General features: G+C 35.6%; 1 protein-coding gene across 1 annotated transcript in view; it reads right to left on the minus strand.

Annotated features, from left to right (window-relative positions):
- Positions 1–23022, minus strand: part of LOC6034014 — a 42671-nt gene extending 19649 nt beyond the window's left edge. Inside the window, 1 exon segment of the mRNA XM_038258870.1 lies at positions 22606–23022. The gene's annotated coding sequence lies outside the window, so the exon portion shown is untranslated.
- Positions 23023–26935: the final 3913 nt, after the last annotated feature.

A 26935-nucleotide genomic window follows, 5' to 3' on the forward strand; every position in this document is an offset into this window, starting at 1 on the left:
CATTGATTGCTACGTACAAATTTTCGAGCATAAACATAAGTCACACGTACACACTCGAAACACCTCTGCCCGAGAGAGAGCTTATGATGTATGCCCGATCTGACGACGACACGGTGATGACGATAATGGCACGGGTGTGAGAGAGCATAAGCAACACACACACGCACGCACATACTTCATCATAAAACGAGCTTAACATAGCAGGCATCGGCACGGCGCTTCCACTCATACTCTGACCGGCGTCGCGTCAAAATAATCAAATCGCAGCAGCCGAGAGAAGCATTGAAAACATATTTGCTTACTTTTGCTTGAAATGTTATGCTCTCGCAATGCCGGTGCGTGCAATTGTGTGTGTGTGTGTGTGTGAAATGGAGAGAGAGAGAGAGTGCGTTGGATGCACCCAGAACACTGACTTATGCTCAATATGTTGCTCACTGGACCGCTTTATGCTGCATGCCAGACGGCAGACATAAACACAAACACAGACACTTGAGCGATGTTGTGATCACGACCACGAGCAACGCAAGAAAAGCTGCAGATGGAAAGGTTCTGCAGCAGCAGAGGGGAAAATGTTCTGAAAAGCAAGCGCGGCAGTAGCAACAGCCTCATCCCTTGGTGATGTTTGCTTTTTTTCGGTGGAGTCGGATCCCCCGGTGTTGCCACATTTTCAGTAGATCATTCAAAATGGTGGAGGCAAGATCATAAACAGAGAACTTTGTTTTTGAATTTCATGATCTCTGAAGTCAGAATAGTACACAAACACTTGATTTTCCATGATTTTCTTACGTTTTTTCGATTTTTTAAACATAGTTTAACATTCTGAAATATGACATGATTTGATTGCTTGAGCATTAATATAAAACTAACACCTTGATGTGAAAATAATAAAATTAAAATTTGTTTCATTGATTTTTAAGCTGAAGCATCAAACCAAGAAACATTTGACATTTTAAGGTGTAGCATTCTGGTGTGAACGTTAATTTACACACAACTCATGAAAATTTAATATGAAATATTTTATAATTATTTTGTTGAAATCAGTTTGTTATAGAAAATGAACGGTTTACGGGAAGATTCCAACAATTGGTTGCAATTGCTTGGCTTTTGAATTGATCTTAGGTAAAAGGTTTTCCAAATTTCTGAATTGCAAATGTTACATCTTGCAGCAGAACTACTAAATGCTAATAAAACACTAATTGAATAAAATGAGGACAATGCATTATTTTTGAAGACTGTAAACCCCCCTTCCCCGCCCCTTTAAGATAATTCGTAGGCCGCACGTGGAACATTAGGGTGGAATCTAGTTATATGGGAAAATTGAAAATGATTAAAATCCAATCAGCAGAATTCAGGATTCCTTTTAGGGTCTCAAACAACCCCCCAAAATTTGGTAGCGATTGATTAAACCCACGATTGGCGCAAAGCGAGTGAAATTTGTATGTAAATTACTATGTTGAAACTAGCATTTTCACATTTTTGAATTTACAAAATTCATATTTTATGAAACAAACACCTTAGCAGTGTAGCCCTGGATGTCCTGAACAACTCTCCCGAAGAAAGTATAGTGCTATAGTGCGTCATAAAAAAAAGTACTGTTTTGAAATAATAGTAAATCTCAAATATTCTGCCAACATTGCCTAAGGAACCATGAAATACAAAATAGACATGACTGTTCTTTTATTTTGATGAACCTTACTTAAAATCGACGCTGAAGAAGTGTTCTGAAGACACTAATTAGTTTAGTTGCACCCCAATTCTTCAAATATATTATAGTTTTGGAAAGATTCCGCTTGACTTGGCAGTGTTGGCAAAAAGTATGATTTTTACCAAGTATTTCGAAATGTCTCTCTTAAACGCTCTGTAACTTTTGTTAGAAGCAATTTGGCACCGTTCTGTCTTCGGGAGAATTGTTCAGGACATTCAGGGTTATACTTCTACGGTGTTTCCCGATAGTAATTTCCATACAAATTTCATTCGCTTTGCGCCAATCGTGGGCTTAACCAATCGCTCCCAAATTTTGGGAGATTGTTTGGGACCCTAAAAGGGACCCAAAAAATGTGTTGCTGAAGAAAACAATTTTCGATTCCACCCTAGTAAAACATTGCGGAAAATATATTCATAATATTTTGTTTGTTAATATAAAATAAAATATTCAAAACGTTACAAATAATAGCAAGCTGTTTGATTTGGCTTGGATGAGCTTCTTAGGATTAATTGAAATATGTACTCAAAATTCAGGTAGATCCCAAGTAACATTTTTAAACATACAGGTTTTATGAAGATTTTTTTTGTATGGCTCGTGGACAACCCCTCCCCCCCTAAAAAACTGATGCCATTAAATTTTAGATGCTGTCTGCAAAATAGGTGATCCCTGTCACATTTCATCAATTCAAGTTCCTGATTTTTGGGAAAATTTTGAAGGGGGACAAAAACTTTAAATTAAATTTACAAATTTCTACAAAACAACAAAACAATACAAAACCGAAGAGTTTTTTAGTACATGAGTTAAAAATATCATATGAATTGGGTGTTAATAAATAAAATACAATTTTCAAACAAGAGAAAGCTATACAAAATCAGTTATTTTGATATTTTTGGGCAAATGTCATATGTTTGGCAGGTTAAAAGCGAGTTTTTCTGGTGGGTGTCACAGGTCGTATCGGGGTGCCACGATTTGGATGAAACTTTCAGCGTTTTTTTGTCTTAAAATGCAACAAAGAGAATTTGAGTTCAGTCCTCTACGACAAAAGAAAGTGTTTGCTTTAATTTTTAGATCCAAATAACACTTAAAAATCTCAAAATTGCTCGCATTTCATACAACTTGTTGAAATCCAATACTCTTTGCTGCATTTGAAAGGTTGAAAATTTATATTTTTAAAACCCCGACATTTTTTGCAACTGCTTCCAACACCCATACTCTCTTAGGTCAAAAGTTTTCGATTTCGTTGACTATAAGCCTACGGTATTAACTTTCAGGCCAATCGCAGATTTTCTCTTAATTTTTCTGTAACAAACTTTTGACATAGTTAACTTATTATGGCCATGATTGCCATCAAGACAGTCAATTTTGTGTTCAATTTCGAAAAAATCGGAATCCTTGAAAATTGTTCGCCTTGTTACTACCTCTACAACAAACCGATAAAAATCTACAAAAACTGTCCCTTTACGATTCATAGAGTTTATCTAATTCTAATCTCATTATGTTTTTTTATTCTTGATTTCAGATTAAACCGGGTTTCACATGCTATAGTTTAACGTTACGGTGCTGATATGTCAACATATCGTTGTTTGTGTGCTATCATGTGACACGTCTGCTGTAAAAAGATAGGACGTGTCACAAGATATTACACAAGCGACGATATGGTACCCGATGGAATAATATGATTTTTTGCAATTCCGTCGTGAAACTACTTACTTTTCCTGTCATTCTTGAACGACGAAACAGCCTACTTTTCTGTACCAAAAATAACAGAATCGAATTGTAACCCTTTTCAAAACAAATGCTGAAAAGTTTTACTTTTCAGTACTGAAATGGATGCTGAAAAGTTGAACTTTTCAGCACTTGTTAGGAAAAGTTATACTTTTCAACATTTTTTTTATTTGAACGATTCATTGACTCAATGCATGGACATTTGTCCTATAATTCTGTTCCGAATTGCAAAAAACGTAGTATGGAACTCGTTGCAAAACTTGATTTTTCATCACTCGTCGTATTTATCTAACTCAGTGAACCTCGTTAGATAAATGTACGACTCGTGCTGAAAAAATCCTCTTTTTGCAGCTTGTTGCATAAACTACTATTCTCGAACCAAATCAAATCTGAGCTACTTATTTTCAACGGTTTTTTGTTGTTTGGTTCATGTTTTAAAATAATCGTTTGTTGAATTGAAAAAATATATGTCTATGTAGGTGTATTAGTACTCCCGTCTTAGCAGGACTTGACCATAACCAATGGCATATGACATATGGCGTCGCGGTGTGCACCAAGCTTTCAAAGCATGCTAAGGAAAATTTGATGCTTTTTCAGGGAAAACTGTTGAATCCGGAGACATCGGATTGTTTGCCGATGCGCCAGCTCTAGGTACAACGCATCCGTGTGCTCTCTTCGGGAAAAGTGTCCTCCAGACCATTCCCCTTAGGCCTGACCATACCAGACGTTGGCGCGTGATATTCCCAAACCTGTAGGAGCGTTTGAACAAAAAGTTCCAATTTCTCATAGTAATTTCCATGTAAACTTTAACCCTGATGCGTGCAGCCAGTTTACAACCCTACATGCCCTACAAGGGAAACCATACTGAAACTTGATCGAAGAACTTTTTGAAAAACGTACCCCCCTATTGACCATATATTGTTGAATTAAAAAAAAATGTAAAAAAACGTCTAGTATATATAAAAATGTCATGTTAACTTTCTCTTTACAATGTCACCATATCCAATTGTGAACCACTGGTGGGGGAAATGAAGAGGGTGAACATATTTTATGCTGCGTGTCGCTTCCACGCACGCACATCTTTTCCTCTACCACGCGCCACGGAGGGAAAACAAAACCAAAAAGAGAGAGAAAAAAACTACCGTCCGCCATGACTCCATCCACGACACGTTGGCATTTTCCCTCCTCTTCCGGTGATGGCTTTCCCGCGTGGTGGTCCTGTGCGCGGAATGACCATTCGCAAGGTGTCCTTGTCAAGATGGTGGAGCAAAAGTAGAGACCCCAACCAAGATTTGAATTTCATTATTTTAAATTAACCGGCTGGGCATTCAGTTAATGAGAAAAAAAGAAGATGGCTTCTCTTAATGACTCTCTTCGTTTGCCCCATTTTCCCGTAGAATCGGGTTTGTCCCCTTCTTTTCTACCCATTTTTTATTCTCTACCCACCACGATGTACTTGGTTTGTTTTGGGGGGATACTGCTATTTTTCTGTCTGGTGTCCCAAAAAAAAAAGTTACTTGCGACCGCCACCAACGAGTCAAGTACCGCTGCAAGAATTAATTAAGATAACATGGGATTGCAGTAATTGTTATGGGTGTCCTTCGTGTTTCTTTCTTGGGGAACCTTCCGGTCATTGTAGAATCAATCAGGCAGAGCAAAGATGCCGGTAATTGTATTAAAAGCCAGGAGGGATCATAATGACACTTTAACGCGTAATAAAATGAGTAGGTTTATTCAACGGGAACAGATTGAAAGTTGGGAAGTTGTCGAAAAAAAGCTTCTTGTTTGGAAATGAGTTTAAGCGGGATTAAGATTTAGCATGCGTTTTAAGAAACCTAAGTTTACGTAGTTTATATTGTGTGGTTGTTATTCTGTTCAATAAGAATTTACATTACTCAATGACTAGAAGCTTCAACCACAACCTGAGCAGACGGAAATAACATGGGAAGGTCAGTTTTTGATATTGTGAGAAGATCGAAATATGTTATTGGGATTATCGGATTAGTTGTTAAAATAACAAAAATCAATAACAAAGATTTGTACGAAGAATAACTTAAATTGTTATTATGTTGTTATTGCAATAAAAAATCAATAACACAGAAGGAATCATCGAGGAATAACAAGATTTGTTATTTTGTGCGGAGAGGTGGAGCAGCATAATAACAAAAAATGTTATTGAACTAGTATGTCTCCATAACAAAAAAAGTTATTGTTTTGGGTTATTTGTAATTTGCAAATAAACCTGCAGTTGCCATAACTCCTCTGTACTAGTCAGGGCTGCAGAGTCGGGTACCTCCAAGCGACTTTGAATCCATACTTTAAAAACAACTCCGACTCTGGGTGCAGGATATGACGTCAACGACGACTTCAGCTCTCCAAAAATACCCGACTTCAGAGATTCCGACTCCAAGTAAAAGTTGCTGAAAATTTGCTGAATCCGATGCAGTCTCCGAGGTCTCACTCCAGCTCGAGCTTTAACGTCAGCTCCGACTTCCTGGCTCTGTGAAAATTATAACAGTTTTTGTTATTCACACTTCAAAAATTCTCAATAAATAAATCAATTCCGTTAGGGAATATAACAAAATTTAAAAAAAATGAACTCTCAAAAGTTAATTTTATCGGATTAATTTTAACTTGAAACCCCATTTCATGGTGAAATAAATGACCCCGATGAAATTGGTCAAAATTATTTCATGGTCTTAGCCAATGTTAGTAAAATCCCTTAGGGGGTATATCAAATTATTAAAAAAAAATCAACTTTCAAAATTTCAACTTTTTAAAATAATTTTAGCTTAAGGACCCCATTTCATGGCCAAAATAATGACCCTGACGAAATTGGTCAAAATTATCCCATAGTTCTAACCATTTTAAACAAAGTCCTTTAGGGGGTATATCAAATAATTAAAAAAATCAACTTTCAAAATTTCAACTTTTTAGAATAATTTTAGCTTAAGGACCCCATTTCATGGTCAAAATAATGACCCTGACGAAATTGGTCATGATTATCCCATAGTTCTAGCCAATTTTAGCAAAGTTCCTTAGGGGGTATATCAAATAATTAAAAAAATCAACTTCCAAAATTTCAACTTTTTAGGATAATTTTAGCTTAAGGACCCCATTTCATGGCCAAAATAATGACCCCGACGAAATTAGACAAAATTATCCCAAAGATCTAAACATATTTAACAAAAGAAAAAATAATAACAGATTGTGTTATGGACACTTAGAAACTTTTCCATTTGTGCGATTTATGGTAATTTTATTTCTAAGTCAGTATACCGAACGAATAACAAATTTTGTTATTAAGAGAGTTTTTGAAATGTATAACATTTCCTCTTATTAGCGTGTTATTAAACATTTTCAATATAATATCACTTCAATACCAAATTTTGTTGTTTTATCAGAAACTGTTATTATTTTTTCTTCTTGAAGTTGAACTTCAGGATAAAATAATAACACTCTTTGTTATTTTAACAGGATTTGTTATTGAAATATTATTAATTTTGTTATTGCCGTCTGCCCGGGAAGGGATTTTCCAGTCAAAATTTTTAATGTCTCATTCGTCATGTAAATATGACGAAAATATATTAAGAACTGAACATTTTCTAGGTATTAGGCAAATCCAAATTTTATTTAATTCTTTTATTGAAAAAAAAACTTGTACAAACAGTTTAAATAAACGAAAACTTTATAGAACACTTTATAGAACAACTTTATTCAACAAAGACACGAATGTCGGAAAAATATACATTGCTATTTGACTTCTTTTGACAGAAACATAACAGTTATTTCAAGCCATGGTTTCGACATTTGGATGCAATAAGTGTTTTAAAATGTATTTTACATCAGTCCATTTGTTTTTCAATCATTAGTTTTGAAAATATCGAAGCACTTGTACATCGGAATTTAAAAAAAAATCAAAAGATAACATAAACTTGCAAATAAATTTCATTTTTCAAAGTTTATGTAGCACCCTATCCCCCCCCCCCTTCAAAATTAGTTCGAAAAATCAGGGGGCAAACAATTTTTTTCAAAAAACTTCAAATTTTCCATAGAAGGCTAATCAAATGAAAACAATCTAAAATGCATTTTTCTGCATTGATATCATATTTTCAGGATATTTGGCTTGTTGAAAAATGTTTTGAATTTTTAGGAAATTCTGATGTACAACACCGCAAAAACTTAACCTTTCGAAAAAAAAATCGCCAATGCTTAGATATTTTGGAAACGAATTATTGCAAAACAACTAGACAGTTGTATGATGCATCTTAAAACACTTTTTTCATTAAAATATTGAAACCATGACTCCTATTTCATTATTAATATTTTTTTTAAATTTTTGCTTCAAGCCAGCTTCCTCAAAAATCAGAAAATTATAAAATTAAAACATGTTTAATTTTTTGTTTTTATCTGTGGTCTTTAATTTTCTAACAGTCTAAACGTTTCTTACTTGATTTTATTTTTAAATAATATTAAATTATATAACTGTTACATATCATAATTCTTAATCGACTGCCCCAGATACTTGATGAAAAAAAACATAAATGTAGCCAGAAACATACAAATTTACCTATGAACACAATAAGGGTGTTTGAAAATGCCTTGAAAAAAATATAGAAAGGATTTGAATGTTAATCTACCTGAATCCACTAGAACCACATAAAAGCACACAAATCCAAACCGATGGAGAAAGCGAGTACGTACATCCTGTTTCCAAGCATAAATTTCTCCTACCATCGAATCATCCCCAACCAGGCTTTGCACCAACACCAGCAAAATCCACACAGTCTGCACTGCACACCACCCCTGCGACGCACAAAGCGAAGAGGGGTGTCGTAGTCCCAGAAAACAACCCAAGGCTTGTACACAACTACTTGCACACACGACCCGACCTACGTTTCCATCAATCGAGTTGAATTTGTACTGTTGGGAATGGGATGGATGCTGCCTGTGTGTTTCCAGGCCGAAAAGAGCATCCCCTTAAAAGTGGCGTACGTATGTCTAGCCAACACAGAGGGAGAGAGGGTGGAATATCCCGCCCGAGACCAACCAAAAGGGGATGACGGCAGTGCTGTATTGCTCAATGGTCCATGGGAGGGAAGCAGACACGACGAGGGGACGCGACGGAGTCATCGCCGACGCAACACGTCCTGGGAAGGTCGTGACTCCCCCTCCCACATCTTCAAACTGTGGAGCGTGACTTGTTGGGGCGGTTGCTCGCACACGAGGTTTAATGTCATTTTATGACGCCTTTCGGAGGGGCTTTGTACACACATTTGTCTTAGAAAGGACATGCTTTTGGATATAGGTGGCAACTTCGGTTCAGCAGTTCAATTTGACCCGTCATGATCCCAAAAGTGGTTAACATTGGCATTACGTGACTCTATAAATGCTTTCCTGTTGTTGTTCCTGGAGATGAATTATAGGAACAAAAGTGCATCAGTTACTGATTTTTAAGTTACACGGAAAAAATAACTTCGGAAAATCGTGAACAAATTTGGGAACCACGATTAAAGAGTTCAAATTTCGTGTGTTTTGATAAAAACGTAAAATGGAATCTAGCACTTTTTTATGTGTCATCAACTGGGGCGAATTGGGACAGCAGTTTTAACCATGTTAGAACACAATATTTTGATTTTTCTGGTTGGTTTTAGATTTAACAAACTCAGACCAACAAAATGTGTACATCCATTGGCAAATTTAAAACTATGTGCTCAAAACATTGCTGTCCTTTAGCCCGGGTAAAAAAAATTAGAGTTGCTCAAATAAAAAAATATATGAGATTGCTCGAAAGAGTACTCAAAATGGAGGCTCATGCCAAAATTTCAGCCCATTTGGTTGAAAACTGGCTGGACTTGAGCAGGAACAAGTTTAAATGGGAATTGACCCGTAAAACTGGAGCATTTAGGTAAATTGCTCTGTACAAGTCAGCCGTTAACAAATGACGACTTTTGCATACCATGGAGATCCTAGGGGATGGTCTGGGGAACAATTCCTCCGAAGGGTGCGAGACGATCCGAGGCTCTTGGTCTTGCCTTGAACCGGATACAAAAATCAAAGCACACTAAGAAGGCAGCCTCGATCAGAGGACGCCACATGGCAATCAGCCACCACGTGTCAGGAAAATAACTGCAAATTCAGCTTCAAAAATTCATTTAGCGTGAGCTATTTATTACTTTGGAACAGTCAAAAACACTTTATGAAAGCTGTAATTCATGATCAAAGTGCTGATAGGCCGATAATAGAAACAGGCTGAGAATGGGCATAGTTCCCCTAAGTCGGTTTTGAGTTTCTGCTTCAAAATGATAAGTTCCTCAAGTATGATCTACTTAGGCGCCATCCATAAAGTATGTAGGAGTGAGGGGGGGGGGGTATGTAAAGTATGTAGGGGGGGGGGGGTATGTGGCCTGAGCATGTATGATATGGTATTTTATATGTATAGTAGGGTGGCTTGCAGTTGTATGGGAAAATTTCAAAATAGGCTAATTCAATCAGAACAGGCATTTTTCGGTCCCATTTGGGACCCCAAACAACCCCCCAAAATTTGGGAGCGATTGGATTTGACCCGGCTTTCCGCAAAGCGATTCAAATTTGTATGGAAATTTGTATGGGAAAACCCTCTTTTTTACATTTTCATTTTTATAATTTTCATTTTTCACTCAATTTAAAAACTAACAACGTAGAAGTGTACTCCTGAATGTCCTCTAAAACTTTCCCGAAGAAAGTATGGTCCTATCTGGCTCCTGGAAAAAGATACAGAGTTTTTAAAAGAGGCATTTAAAAATAAGTGCTGAAAATTATATTTCTTGCCAACACTGCCAGTACTTCGGTAGGTATTTCGAAATCTTATTTTTTAACGTAATAAGGAAGCAACCTAGCAAAATGGTGTCTTAGGAAAAGTTGTTCTATATGAATGTGGCTTTTATTTAAAATTATTGACATGCAGGGTGACACACCTACAGGGTGTCAACCAAGCCCTAACTTCTACTGGTGACCTTTTAAAGCGTTGGTGTCTTAGGAAAAGTTGTTAAGCTACTTATTCCAAGAAATTTTGACATGGTTGGAAGACAGGGTGGCACATCTACAGGGTGTCAACCCATTTCTAGCTTCTATTTAAGACCTTTTTGATCACTGTAAAGTGACGAAAAAGGGTACAAATCGTAAATTAGGCCTGACACGCAAAAGGAGGCTGAACAAAAATTTGTAAAAAGTAGCACGACGGCGACGATTGCAAGTTTCTGCTCGAACCTAGGAGCAATAGGCTTGATTTGGGAGGGCTATTCTGTGCTAATCTGGAATTAAACATTTATATTCTATTATGCTAACTAGATAAGAAAATCAACCAGCTTAGCACAAGAGAGCACAGAGGCATCGATTTATGACAAAATTATCATAACCGGTACCAGGCGGCGAAAAAAAGGTGTAATCAAAAATTAGACCAATAAAACTGTTGGTGCAAATAAAAGGATTTCAAGGTAGCACAAGAGAACGAAACTTGAAGGAAAATATTTCCCTAACCATGAGAGGGATCGTGTGTCCCCTAAGTTGGGTTGCTGCCAACGCAGAAAAACAGCAACTGGAAAATTTGAATAAAAAACAAATAGATTTTCTGCAATGCTTTCCTTCGTCGAGACGCGAAAAAACACCAGTGGAAAAAGCTTCCATTTTCTTACGGTGGGCGACACGCCGTTTGAAATACCATTAAATTGATTGATTTCCATCGCGCCCCTAATTCTTATTGTTCTCGGATTTTCGAGCAACATTTTCACCCCTCCTGGCGAGGGCGTGCGATCATGTCGGAAGAATACAGCTTGCGCAAATATTTGATAACATTTTTCAATTTGTTAATTCAACAGGTACCATTAGTGTCTGGGCTTTCCACCTACATAAAGCGGAGTAGCAGGAGTGAAGGGACAGCAGGGAAGAAAACTTTTAATAAAGATGAAGCGCAAACAGGTAATTCACGGTCGATTAAGGAAAAGTTTTTTCCTGTTTGACAGCCGGAGGAAACGGAAGGATCCACTGTTTTCGTACCGGTGAGGAGATTGAGGTTTGGATGAGATCGAAAGATTTTTTATTTTACAATATTAAATTAACACCGATGTTTTGAATGAAAATTTCATCTACTCCCACAAACGAAGGAGTATGCGGTTTCAAGCTCTACACCATCATGGTTAAACGATTTATGACAAGAATCAACGAAACCATGATTGATATATCAGGTAGGATGAGCTTGCACCAAAAATCAGTGAAGCTTTGCGGAAGGAAAATACTTTCAATGATGCCATGATTGGCATTTCTGGTTGGCACATCACACCAAGGATTACAACGTGTCAATTTGGGATGCTGGGTGGTAGAATGAACAATTTGCTAGCGGGTGTTGGAAAATACTTGCTCCGGTGCTTATCGGTATCATGTGATAAGAAAATCCCAGATAACTGTTTGAAGTGATAAAAAAGCACAATACTTTGCAGAAGGGAGTAGTACTAAGTGAAGGAATGGTCCTACTTATCACTTTGGTTGGTCATTTCGGTTTTATAGACGATTCGTACGATACATGTTGAATATGACATAAATGCCAATTATGTTAATTTTTTCATGAGTAGTTTTTATAAAATATTCTTTCGTCGCATTCAACTAGCGCAAGTGGTTTTCAACAAACTACCCCTGGGGGTACCACAAGCTGTTTGAAGGATACCGCAAGACAAAACCCGGATAGGCGAACCAAAATATTTCAGGATTACAGAAATCAAGTTTTCCACATCCAATTGAAAAATTAATGGAATGGAACCAATGACCAATGACAGAATATCTCAATCACTTTACTGCCTCGGCCACCACTGCACAAAATTAAGTGGAATAAATTGATAACTCCTTTATTTGACGTCCTAGACAAATGGTGTCTTCGGAAGAGTTGTTGTACTTGATTGATTAAAGTTATTGACATACAGGGTGACGACCTTTCAGGGTGTCAACCAAAAACTACCTTTGTTGGATGACGTTGTAGGTCTTTGGTGCCTTGGACAAAGTTGTAGAGGAGAAAATTTTATGAACGTTTGTCGAAGGCGCCAAGTTTGTAGCCCTTAATTTACTCGAGATATAAGCCATTTTTGTAAAAATGGTCCAAAAAAGCACTTTTTGGTGATAGATCAAAATGTTACCATTTTAGCAGCCTATTATGTTGTGAAGAGTTGTTTATGACATAAAATTACACATCTTTGCCGAAGACAGCAAAATGTTTTGGTTCTTCATTGAGGAGTAATAAATGTTTATAATTAATTTTGAGCCTATTTTCAAATTGCTATGTTTTCAAAATGGCGCAAAACCGATTAATGTACCTGAAAGAACACACTTTCAACTACATGTCCTGAAAATATCTCCGTGTCTATCGGTGTCTATTTTCAGGTATCTCAATTTGAATTTGACGGTTTTTATCATTTTATTTATAATTTATACGCGGAATCTTATTAAAAGCGGGGAAATTGAAGGGTAAATTGATCGATTTTTATGGAAAATGTTAACTTTGTTGGATGACGTTGTAGGGCTTTGGTGTCTTCGGCAATGTTGTAGAGGAGAAAATTTTATGAAAGCCAAATTTGTGCCATAGGAAAGGGCATAACAATTCCGATCTTTTGATACCCAATTATCTAGGGTTTCTATATGAAACCCACGTTAGTACAAAATTCCAACGAAATATCAATTCTATCGATACAAAGACTGCGGGTCAGTGTTATATCCGCGAAAAAAGGTTTATTTAGCATTTCTACGGTAATATCCAAATTATTTTTTTATCAGTCAAGGATGCCTATATGCAGTTGTGACACTGGATTTATGGTGATTTGTTAACATATAAATGTATTTATGTTAATTTTTCGAAAGGTGTACAAACTTTTTTTGCACCTTTTTTGTTTATTGTAATGGTATTTGTTTTTTGTAGCAAAATGTTCGGCAAGAGTTTCCAAACAAAACGTAGTACTAGGTTATTGTCAAACTTTAGATTGTTTGCATGTTTCATCACAAAATGCGCATTAGACTGGCTTGTCGTTATACGGAAAATTAAAAAAAAAAGATAAAATCAAATCAGAACAAAGTTTTTTTTATGCCATTTGGGAATCAAAATAACACCCAATAATTTAAGAGCCATTGGTTGCGTCCACACTTTGGGCATTGCATTTCAATTTTGTATGGGAATTAGTCAAAACTGGTCTAAAACATGATTTTTGCTCGAAAATCACGTTTTAGACCAGTTATGAGCACGCTGCATTGTCTGACAGGAGCAAGATAGCACAACACTTTCTTGGGGAAAATTTTAGAGATTTTCCTCAATTTTTACGCTATTGTGTTGGTTTGAAAAATTTAGTAGAGAATAAAAATGATAAAATGCAAAATGTTAAAAAGAGGGCTTTTCCTTCTAATTCCCATACAAAATTGAAATGCAATGCGCAAAGTGTGGACGCAACCAATCGCTCCCAAATTTTAAGGGGGTTGTTAAGGGGCCTAAAAGAAACCGAAAAAAACATGTTCTTAAAATCGGCCATCTCGAGCCACCCTAATGTGCATAGTGCCTGCCCAAGGGGTGTAAATACTTTTGTTACAGACTGTATGACCCAAATATAAAAATTCAAAAAACTATAGCGTATAATTTTCGTATTGTTGTAAGGTCGTAGGTGGGGCATTTGCTATTGGGGCAATGACTGTCAATAATAATACACAGAAAAAATTGAATTATCGAAGGTTGAAAATTTGGTTGGTAGAATATTACCTCTTTTTGAGTAATTCTACCAAAAAAAACGTTACTTAATCCACCGGAAGGTGGTTGCTGCCTTCCTCCTAAAAGCCTTGCAACCACACACTACGAAAGCTTTGGCTAACGCTTACTTAGTAAAGACACTATACATCTGAGTGCTGCCATCTAGGTATGATAAATTTAATGAACCATTTGAAAGCAATGCAGTGTTTGTGTGCGTGCACTGAGCGTAAAGTTCCGACAGCTATCCGCCGGAGCTTTCAAATTATGTAAATAATGACCCTTTTTAGTATCAACCAAAACAGTTTTTCGAACATATCTTTTAAAGTACTGCACCAAGCCGGATGAAATTTAAAAAAGACTTAAAGAACCTGAAGGCAAATCCAAAAACATAGATCCGGACAAAATCGGTCGAGCCAGTTCCGAGAAAAGTGAGTGAGAAAAAAAATTCTACGTCCATCCACACGCACAGACATTTGCTCAGAATTTGATTCTGAGTCGATATGTATACGTAAAGGTATATCTGGGAGGCTCATTTAAAAAGTTCAATTTTTGAGTGATTTTATAGCCTTGCCTCAGTGAGGTGAGGAAGGCAAAAAAGTGTATAAATACAAAATCTGCAACAATTTCCTAATGAATATTACCATATTTTTTTCTGTATACTAAATTGAGGGTCCAGAAATAGTAAATTGAAATGATAAATTAATCACTATATGTAAAATGATTCTACAAACAACACAAACCATTTTTTTATTGATTCAAAAGGGTTAGCTGAAAGGGTTTAACGGGAACAGTCTCAACAGCACTGCCCACCATTGAAAAAACGGCTAATATCCACTTTTGGCAAAAACGAGATATTAGCACCAGGTGATAGAGGATGTTCCAGCGCATCTTCCAGACCTTGAATTTCACTGAAATAGTGTATAGACTTGGCTGCCGATGCGAAAAACCAAACGGCTAATATGCCACTCTTATGGGAAATTGCATTGACGGAGATTTGGTGACAAACACTAAAACGCGTTTTTCTCGGAATACTTGATGTGGCATTATAGCCGAATTTTCAATTATGGGCAGAGCAGCTCCCTATAGTTTGCCTTGAGAATAACAATCTACCCTATAATCTGACTTATGCCAATGGTCGTATTGCTTGCTTAGGGCGTCTTCCAGACGACCCATCACAACTACCAACTACACGCGACGATTACGCAGCGCTGTTGTTTGAATTAGATCAAATTTGGTCAAATGGTCAAATTTAACAAGTTCCACAATAAGGTTAGGACAAATGAGACTAGATGTAAGATTAGTGATCATTTAGCTTTAAATTCTCTGCATTTTGAAACATTGTATTGTATAGATAGAAAATATAGGTTGCCAATGTCGATAGTATGATAGAAAATTGCTGAAGATATTAAGATATTAAAAATAATAATTAATAATAATACATTTTGAATCGAATGGTTTAAAAATCGTGTATTTTTTTCAAAGTGGAAGAATTGAAGAACTGAATACCTACTATTGGAACCAATGGAAATGACAATTTTATCATTTTTAAATCACAACTAACCAAGCAACTAACAATATAGCAACATTCTACCGATCCTAACTACAGCCGCTTAAAACTCCTTTCAATCTCAAACGATCACTTCCACTATGATTGTGAAAGCGGTTTCTATTGTTTAATTAGAGGACGATGTCCTGGAATAATTTCAGTCATTATTTGGGGTTTTTGAGTTAGGGTTTCCTTCTGTGTTGATTTGCTGTTATTTTTTTTCATCAACTTTTGTTGTTATTGTGGGTTCTATTCTATTCTATATCTATTTGAGATTTACGAAAAGTGAGATCAATAGAGTGATCCATTTTCTCAAAGTTGCTATAAAGTTGATCAATACTAATTTTATTGTTTTTTTATCTCACACGAACCATCGATAGAAATTTTTAATGCATACATTTTAAAACATGAATGAATTTTCGGAACACGGAAAAGAAGGTGAAACTTGAGGAAAAACATCGTGGTACTTAGATATTTTTAATTTTTTTTACAGCAGCGGTATGCATTCAATGATATTTTGTGATACTTTTTTGATTAAATTTTTTAAATAATTAAGTTTAAAATAGTTAAAAGATTTTCAAAGCAACTTAAAATCATTAGAAATATTAATTGCATAATATTTCTTTTGCAAATTTGTCCTCATGACACAAACAACCGTACACATACTCCAGTTTAAATTCAATAAGCAGAAAAAAAATTAATTTCGCCGGAAAAAAATGATCTCTTTTCGCTAAGGTTCGCCTGAAATTAGTAAGGTACTATAGGAAATTTACTCCACTTTTGTTTAGGAAAAATAAAACTAATCCATTTCGATACTGTTTTGGAGTTTATCTTGACGGAAAATAACATAAAAGTGGGGAAACATACATTTCATTAGAAAAATCTATTTCAAAGAATGTTTTTCAAAATTGCAAAAAATGTAGTGTTCAACTCGTTGCAAAGCTTATTTTTAGGCACTGATCTATTCTATCTATCTATTCTATATCTATCCATAAATGAACGACTTGTGCTAAAATTTGGTTTGCAACTTGTTGAGTGTCCTTCCGAAAAATTTACTTTCTCATATTTTGAGAAAATGTGGATCATCCAAATATATTTCTACGAAAAAAATATTTGATGTTATTTGGAATGCTTGCTTTACTTTTGAGTTTTAAAAGTCATTTCTGGTTGAACCCTTACATTCATGGATCGATCCTCGACACTTTTTGTAGTACAGATCACCCTAGTGTCAACGAGCTCACACACGAGCAAATGCTCAGAGACCCCTATAAACAGTTGCTGTGTGCCATTTTCAACTGAGCCATTGAAAATCTCCCCCTTTCTCTTCACTTTAGCATGTACTTAGAATATGAAAATCGGGTAGTAGCACGGAATGAAATTAAAACACATTACTCTCTTTCTCTCCAGTAGAGAACAACAGCGCCTCATTCATGCAGATTACACTTTTTCCTGATTTCATGTTGGTGTTGAGCTGGCATTATTGCGATTATCGCTACCGTCCCCCGACAGCAGAGAGACGAAAAAAAGTACTTCGAATAAATCTCTCTCCCAGGTTGGTCTCCATCAGCAGCAGCTCCACCGCCCAGACAGACAAGTGGAAGAGCATTTTTCGCAAATGGCTATGCAAGCGACGCGCGACGCAAATAGAAAGCAGTATAGAAAATAGCTGAACGAGGTAGATCAGCGATAGATGCGAAGGAGTGTGATTAAAATCCAATTGAAATCATCATGCATTTAGTACCACTTATGGAACTAGCTTTCGGGATCTCAAAAGATGTTGACGAAATTGCTTGGTTGCAGAAAAGCTAAGAAAGTTAGGATTTAATGAATTCTCTGATTTTTTTTTAAGTCAGGTTAAGGTCACACCTGACTTTGAAAAAATATTCAGAGAAATGATAAAATCCTACATACATGTAAAAAATTAAAAAATGTCATATTACAAAAAATTATTGATTCCACTATAATGATGATTTTCAATCACTCCTGAAAGCTTCATGAAGATATTACATAATTAAACTTAGTTAGAGACGATTTGAGGCTCAACATTTTGCCGTGCGCAAAGCGGACTGTCAAACTTTCTGAACGTTTTTCTCGAAACATCGAGTTGATTTACGGGTGCCACGATATCTCGAGATGGGATGGACCAAATTGGCTACAATTTGGGGTGAAGACTCTCAAGATGCATACATCCGTGTGCATGACGAAGCCCGATTTTAAAATTTTGCTTTGAAAAAAAAAATCAAAAATCAAAAACTGATGATTTTTTATATGAAAAACACAATAATATAACATAATATTAATATAAGTTTTTTGAAAATCGGCCTACGTCATGCTCACAGGACCGGTTTAACGAGTCTTCCCAAAATTTTGAGCCGATTTGGTCAAGGCAGTGTTAAGTTATCGTGGCACCCGTTTTTTGAACTGCTTTCTTCAAAAAACTATATCTCGGCAATGATAAAACCAAATCTCTTCAAATTTGTTTTAATGATAGATAGAAATGTATATTTTAATGGCCTGAAAACAGATTTTAAATAAAATTAAGTGTGTGCTCACATCAACCTCTGACTTTTTTGTCGATTTACATGTATATAACCCCTTAATGTCAGAAACAAGTCTATCATAAGGAAAACTTCAGTAATGTGTACAAAACATTGGAATTTGACGGTACTCAAAAATTTTCTTAAAATAAACGCAAAAAGAATTATTGTAGAATAATTACAGAATACAGGAATGTTGAGACAATTTTTTCAATGCAAAAATTACGAATTCATTTTTTTTAATTTGTATAAATTTCGAAAAGCTGAATTTACAATCCAGTGTACCTTTGTTAACTGAGGTTTGAGAAATTGAATTTGCAAAATTTTCTTCAAAACGAAGCACATCCCGAACAAGGATTCACCAAAAGAATAATCAGTAAATTAAGTGAAATATAATTTTCATTTGTAGCATTTATAGCAGCAAACAAAAGGTATTATTTTTTGTTAAAAAAAACTAACTAGCAGAAATTCTCATATGTTTGACAGGTTAAACACTCGCTCCTAACTGGATTCAATGTGCACATTTTTACTATGTAAACAACTTATTTTGTAAAACTTATAGATACTTGCTTGCTCACTTCCTATCGAGCTATTTATCTTTCAGCCGCAGTTGAAAACGCTTTTTGTACGCTGTAATTGAACGTCAAATTGCTGATATGCCAACATTAGAGGCACAATGGAATTATATGCTGTTTCTCTAATAACCTTTCTTTAGAAACAAGGTGAGCTAAAATTGGTTCAGCCGTTGCGGAGAAATGATTTTTAGTTATTTTCTCGAAAATTGTTAAAAAACCACCAATTTGATACAGTCCAGACTCGATTATACGAAGCCTGGATTATCCGAAGGTTTGTATGAGGCTTCGAAGAATCGAATAATGAAAAAACATTATTTTTGTATTTTTTTCGTTTTACTAACTCGGCTTAAAAATTTTATAATAAAAAAATTAATTACTTTTTAGTCAAATTTGAATGGTTTATGTCTATTAAATTAAAAAAAAGCATTTTCCTAGAGCTAGATAATAAAAAAGACAGCGATTTTTTTGTGATCCACAAACCACGTGGACACTTTTTTGGAAATCCCAACCCAAATTGTCCATACAAAAAAAAACTTGGACAATCGTCAATCCCCCCCCCCCCCTCCTCCCCCTACAATGTTCACGTGGTTTATGGATGGTCCCTAAGGCTTGTTTCTTGAGATTTTTGGAAACATCTGTTTGGTCCATTTTTTCGAATCAGTTTTTTTTCTTCAAATGAATCTTTATAATAAGTTGCGTTAAAATTTGTTACTGAAATAAAAACTGGCTGACAATGTGATTCTTACAAAATTTCAGATTGAAAATGTGCGAATTTAATTTTATTACGTCAAGCGAATCTCAGCAAAAATGCGTTCAATGTTTTATTTAAAAATCCCCAAATACTTTGTTTGAAGTTTAAAAGATAAAATTTTGGTAAAAATATTAGAAAAATATTTTTCCTGAAAATTCCAGTTTTAATTTCCTATAGGCCGATGCAAATATTAAAAAGTTTTTGTCCTCGGCCCTGGCCGAGGTCAAGGGGGCAAAAATAAAAAAATTATGAAAATTTAAATAACAAGCCATAGTCTTCACATTTAAATGAAAAAAGTGTTTTAAAATGCATTTTACACTAGTTTAGTTGTTTTACAATCATTAGTTTTCAAAAAATCTGAGATCTGACAAAAACAAAAATTGTATCGAAAAAAAAAAAAGATTTTGCATCGAAAATTTTCAAAAAATCTTAAGATTTATTAATAAACCCAAACATGCTAAAAATGATTTTAAACGCAGAAGAATGTATTTTAATTTTATTTCAGCTGGTTGCACTTAAATTTTCATTGAAATTTTGAAGTTTATTGTAAAAATATTTTTTTTGCCCCCTGATTTTTCGGGCCAATTTTTAAGGGGGTGACAAAAACTTTTAAAAATATTTGTACCAGCCTAAACCAATTTAATAAGATATTCCATTTACTGAAAATGGCAAAACATTTGAAGGTTTCTACCAATTTCGAAATATATTTTTTTTTCGAAACTGTCAAAAATTCATACTTAAAAATTAAAAAAAACCTTTTTTGAGTTTTAATTTAAAATTTCCATCAAAAAGTACTTATTAAATTGTAATGATGTGCATTGTTTTCAAGTTACATATAATTGTTTTCAATTATTTTATAAAGAAACCTGAAAAAAGGTTAGTTGAGAAATTTCTCTTATTTTTTAAAACATTTTTTGATCCAAAAAATCAAAAACATGATATGTTTTAGTAAAATATATGATTTCAAATTATGCAAAAAAATAAATTATATTTGCGTAACGCTAAAAAATGATCAACAGTTTCCAAGATATAAATAATTAAAAAAATGGGGCAGAATGAGAGCTAAATTTTAATTTATGCAACGAAAGATCGGATAAACATTGTTCAAAATAGGAAAAATCTGAATCTTTTACCAATCTTTTGAACAAATTTGAAATAAAACAAAATATAAAAAATCTAAAAACTCTGAAACGGAGCTATTTCTAAAAATATCATAAAACAACATAAAGATTGCAAGTTGATTTTTTTTTTTCATTTAAGCTATTTAAAAAATAAATCAGTAATTCGTATGTCTTTCACTACAAGCAGCTATCTTAACTTTGAACACATATAATATAAAATAAAATATTTATAAAAAAAATCTATGCAAACCTTACTAACAACATTGCCACAGTTCGGTGATAAGAAAATCCAATCTTAAGACAGATTTTCGAAAAAAAATCATGGCACTTTTGTATGAATAGACCAAGTCAAAAAGTGCAATGAGAAGTCAAGTTTGAAAGTGCAATGAGAAGTCGATTTGCGAAAACTCGAGAATTAAACTTCGTTTAAAAAATGTGTTTTGGATATTTTTCAAATGTCCATCCATTACAGGGTTTGTTTTCCGGTACCCCCTGAGACCAATCGTGGTACCCCCAGGGGTACATGTACCCCAAGTTGAGAACCGCTGCGTTACGTAATAAAAGAACACTCTCAAAGGAAGGCAGATTTCTTTTTGATAGGCATGTGCTAAAAATGTGCAATCCATTCATAACTACAACACTTAAACAGAATTTTAAATCAAACTTCATTCGGCGTCGAATCCTTGCTGTAGAAACTTCTCCAAAACGTAAGGGAAAATACAAACAACAGAGTACAGATGCAGACCTCGAGAGGAGAATTATTCTCATCTGCCATTTGTAACTACGCAAAACGAAACCAAACGCAGAGAAGAAAACACAACCTGAATGAAAATGTGCAACGAAAAAAAAAGTGCAGAGATGCAGCACAACGAAGATGCAAGAACAAGAAGTATGCTGCTCCACATACAAAGCGACCTCGTCCGAACACGAACAACACTCTCAATACACACAGGCACACACGATCGGAAAAGTAAGCACCGTTCAGGCAAAGTTTCTTAGCCGCAACTCTCTTTCCCTTATGTTTGGGAAAGGCTTTTGCATTCACGGCTACCACTACGCAAGTGCTGGGAAAACCGTCTGCAGCGAAGCACTGAAAAGCCGGCCCTTAAATACGGACATCTCAGCTGGCGGCGCTAACAGATCGGCGCTGCCAACCTTTCAAAAAAATCACATACGCGAAGCAGCAGCAGCAGGGCTACCAACAGCGACGAGTGAAAACTTCTCGGCCTACCATGACTCTCCTCCAATACAATGAAATACAGCTCTGGCACTGGTTGTTGTGGTCTACTAAAAGCATGACTACTATTGGGGTACATGGAGGCATTTTAATGACATGACACACGACGACTATGTGGTATATAAGCACGATGAATTGCGATACACTCTAGCCATCGAAGAGCTTACCTACACAGCCGAAAGGAAACGGGGAAGCGAGAAGAATAACAACAAGAATCATAATAAAACTTTTGAGAAAATATAATAAAAGGAAAACGCGACTTTGGGGGTTCGAAGTTACATAATGAAAGCTACTAACTAGGATTGCGATCCTAGTATTGACCTACAAATAAATAATCAATAAGACCTCTTACGTGGTACGTGTTTTTTTTTCGATGTACTAAAGGATTCAAGGGCAATCGGGGAAAATGAAGACTAAAAAGGAAATGTTGCAGGTTAGGAAAGTCCTACCCCATTTTCCTTTTCGGTCGAGTTGGTTGGCTTAGTGTTTGTGTTTGTTGTTATCAAATCGCTGGTGGATATCAGTACTCAATTCATTAACCTGTTATTCTATTGTTGTTGTTAATTACTTTATTTCCGGCAGCTTTAACCTTTCGGTCATTCGCTGCCCTGTTATTCTATTGGGTTGTCTAGGTTTGAACTAAGGAAGTTTTACATACCGATATATTTCAGCTATGTACAAAAGGTGCTGCTAACTGGCCACTGTTGCTGGTGCCGCGGATGGCCCAAAACACTCTCTCACACCCTAAGCCACCGCGCGACGCGATCGTCTCTCACCGCACTCTCTCTCCCGACGTGCTCAACTCGGCACACTTGGCTTATGTACATGCAAACAACGCACGGCACATGTACATAAGAAAAAATCCCATCGCCGTCAGCACAAACTCCGAGAGCCAACTTTTCGAAAATAAAACGTCCAACTAGCGAACAGGCGAATCGCGAAAACAAGCAATACGGCCGTATCCGTTCGAAACCGTAATTTGTACTACAAAATCCATCCAACAAACGGACGATTTTGTGCTGCAACAGAGCGAGATCTCTACACCAACAGAACGCTCATTTAACACTACGCTAATGCTGCCGAGCGAAATTTGTATTAAAGTGACGTTTTCACATTTTCCTCGTGTGGTGTGTGTGAGGGGTTCGGCACGCGAGAGAAAAAGAGAGAAACCACTGATACCAGCAAAAATGGCTTGTGCCGTTTGCTTGTGTTTGTATGTTTGTATTTTCATTTTGACACTGCCACAGTGGCGGAAGACGCGTTTAGCAGTACAGCCACCAGCCGTAATCGAAAAGGATAACGAGGGAGAAGCTCCCCCTCAAAGCCTTTGTTGTTTGTTGTTCTAGTTCTGGTTCCGTTAAAAAATTCATAGAAAATTATAATAGCAAATCATTGATAAGCATTTTCTCTATTAAATTGCTTTTCAAATTATCTTCAAATTGTTTTATTGTTGCACAAAATCAACAAGACAAACGAAGAAACTTCGAGCACAATAAAGGTTTCATAATATATTATCTATTATCTTTAAATCAAAACGAGAAGCTTTTGGAAATAAGCATAATTAACGAAAGTTATGTGTTGCAGACGAAAGATAGGACGATAGCAAGCTATCTGTCGAGTTCAGAAATAGATTTTTATTAAGTTTGTTAGGAACGAAAATAACCAAAAAGAACGTTTTTTTAGTCGAGGAAAGCTACCCATTTCATCTCAAAAAATGAAATTAATTTAATATTGTTGTTAACAGCTTTGTTGCTGTTGTGCCAAAAAAATATAAAAAATGAAATAACAAGCCATCTAGCAAGCCATAGTCTCAACACTTGAATGCAAAAAGTGTTTTAAAATGCATTTTATACTAGTTCAGATGTTTTGCAAAACCTTTTCGCGTTAGAGAACATCGACAATTTTCAAAAAATCAGGTGAAGTCCTCTCCATAGCATCGTAGCTCGGGGGCATCGAAAACCAATGCCATATCCGGCAAACAGAAAGACCACAGACAAACAGACGTAAATCTCTTTTTATGTTCATCAATCAGGAATATAACGGCTGATTTGAATTTAAATGAAGTTTTCGGAACGTCCACCAGCAAGGGATGGCGCTACAGTCAGAGCGCATATCACACTGACGTTTCAGCTAGCGCGCCAAAATATTTCTGCCTTTGTTTGTAGACAGTGAAAGATGAGAAACGACATGCAGAGAAAAATTGTTCAACGATTTTTTGCATCTTGATCCAAACTTCGTGTTAGAATTTGAAAAAATCGGGTATACATTACAATCAAGACTAATGCTAAACGAAAACGAAATAATGTTAACGATAGTGCATTGAGTAAGATCGGGAACGGAACGCGACGGGTGGTTTTCCGCACGCATAATCGGATACCCGAGCAGACGGAAATAACTTGGGAAGGTCAGTTTTTGATATTGTTAGAAGATCGAAATATGTTATTGGAATGATCGGATTAGTTGTTAAAATAACAAAAATCAATAACAAAGATTTGTTCGAAAAATAACTTAAACTGTTATTATGTTGTTATTGCAATAACAAACCAATAACACAGAAGGAATCATGAAGGAATAACAAGATTTGTTATTTTGTGCGGAGAGGTGGAGCAGCATAATAACAAAAAATGTTATTGAACTGGTATGTCTCCATAACAAAAAAAGTTATTGTTTTGGTTTATTTGTAATTTGCAAATAAACCCGCAGTTGCCATAACTCCTCTGTACTAGTCAGAGCTGCAGAGTCGGGTACCTCCAAGCGACTTTGAATCCATACTTTGAAGACAACTCCGACTCTGGATGCAGGATATGACGTTCAGCTCTCCAAAAATACCCGACTTCATAGATTCCGACTCCAAGTAAAAGTTGCTGAAAATTTGATGAATCCGATGCAGTCTCAGAGGTCTCACTCCAGCTCGAACTTCAACGTCAGCTCCGACTTCCTGGCTCTGTGAAAATAATAACAGTTTTTGTTATTCACACTTCAAAAATTCTCAATAAATAAATCAATTCCTTTAGGGAATATAACAAAATTTAAAAAAAATGAACTCTCAAAAGTTAATTTTATCGGATTAATTTCAGCTTGAAACCCCATTTCATGGTGATATAAATGACCCCGATGAAATTGGTCAAAATTATTTCATAGTTTTAGCCAATTTTAGTAAAAACCCTTAGGGGGTATATCAAATAATTAAAAAAATCAACTTTCAAAATTTCAACTTTTTAGAATAATTTAAGCTTAAGGACCCCATTTCATGGCCAAAAAAATTACCCTGACGAAATTGGTCAAAATTATCCCATAGTTCTAGCCAATTTTAGCATAGTCCCTTACGGGGTATATCAAATAATAAAAAAAACAACTTTCAAAATTTCAACTTTTTAGTATAATTTTAGCTTAAGGACCCCATTTCATGGCCAAAAAAAAATGACCCCGACGAAATTGGTCAAAATTATCCCATAGTTCTAGCCAATTTTAGCAAAGTACCTTAGGGGGTATATCAAATAATTAAAAAAATCAACTTCCAAAATTTCAACTTTTTAGAATAATTTTAGCTTAAGGACCCCATTTCATGGCCAAAATAATGACCCTGACAAAATTGGTCAAAATTAACCCATAGTTCTAATCATTTTAAACTAAGTCCTTTAGGGGGTATATCAAATAATTAAAAAAAACAACTTTCAAAATTTCAACTTTTTAGAATAATTTTAGCTTTTTCATGACCAAAATAATGACCCCGATGAAATTAGACAAAATTATCCCAAAGATCTAAACATATTTAATAAAAGAAAAAATTATAACAGATTGTGTTATGGACACTTAGAAACATTTCCATTTGTGCGATTTATGATAATTTTATTTCTAAGTCAGTATACCGAACGAATAACAAATTTTGTTATTAGGAGAGTTTTTGAAATGTATAACATTTCCTCTTATTAGCGTGTTATTAAACATTTTCAATATAATATCACTTCAATACCAAATTTTGTTATTTTATCAGAAACTGTTATTATTTTTTCTTTTTGAAGTTGAACTTCAGGATAAAATAATAACACTTTTTGTTATTTTAACAGGATTTGTTATTGAAATATTATTAATTTTGTTATTACCGTCTGCCCGGGTAATGATTTCAGGGCTAAATTATCTGACTTCTATCGGGAATCTCCGCCAGACATGTTATTGATAACGGCTTTACCATTTTCCTGCCACCCAAAAATTTCCTCACCTTCCTGCGAGGTGAACCTTCTTTTGAAAACATTCAATTTGACTCGTCAAAAAAAAAACCATTTTCTTACATGTCGGTAGAGTCTTATCCAGTGGACACTTTGTTGGCAGAGGAAAATTAAAACACTTGCTGTTCGTTTCTGCCTCTCGGAGAAGACTGGTCCTGATCATGCGAGGAACCGATCGCACTCACCGGGCTTCCGAAGCCAATCAACCGGTCACGCTGGTCACTAGCAGCAATAGTGCTGACCTCGGTGCTGACTGTTATATTTTGAATTCTCGATTTGTCCTGAAACAAAATAGCTCGGCTGTCCTTGCTGCTGCTCCACCCACATGTTGGTTTTAGTAAACAAATTTCCCTACCCTCACTACCACATGAAAGATTGCGTGTACTAACACTTTCACTTTCTCTTTTGTATAGCAACATTCAATTTTAGAATTGGCCACCAGATTGAGCTAGTTACTATTGAATTTTTGTTGCATTTAGTGATTGATGGATTTTAGCGAAATTAGTTCAATGATTTACGTCTGTTTGTCTGTGGAAAGACCTTGTTGGTTGAGTTCGTCGGATGTGTCGCGTTCGATTTTTTTTTATTCAGCAAAAACGTTGCGTGGTGCGCGAGTTCTTTTGTGTTGAAAAAGACCTTTCCATAGCTTCGTGGCTCAGAGGGCTCGACGTCGGGTGAATATATGTTAAGTCCTCCCCATAGCATCGTAGCTCGCGAGACATCGTAGAGCCATTACCTTATCCTACTAACTAAAAAAACTAA

Source organism: Culex quinquefasciatus, chromosome 3, assembly GCF_015732765.1.
Source record: "Culex quinquefasciatus strain JHB chromosome 3, VPISU_Cqui_1.0_pri_paternal, whole genome shotgun sequence".
Lineage (NCBI taxonomy): Eukaryota > Metazoa > Arthropoda > Insecta > Diptera > Culicidae > Culex > Culex quinquefasciatus.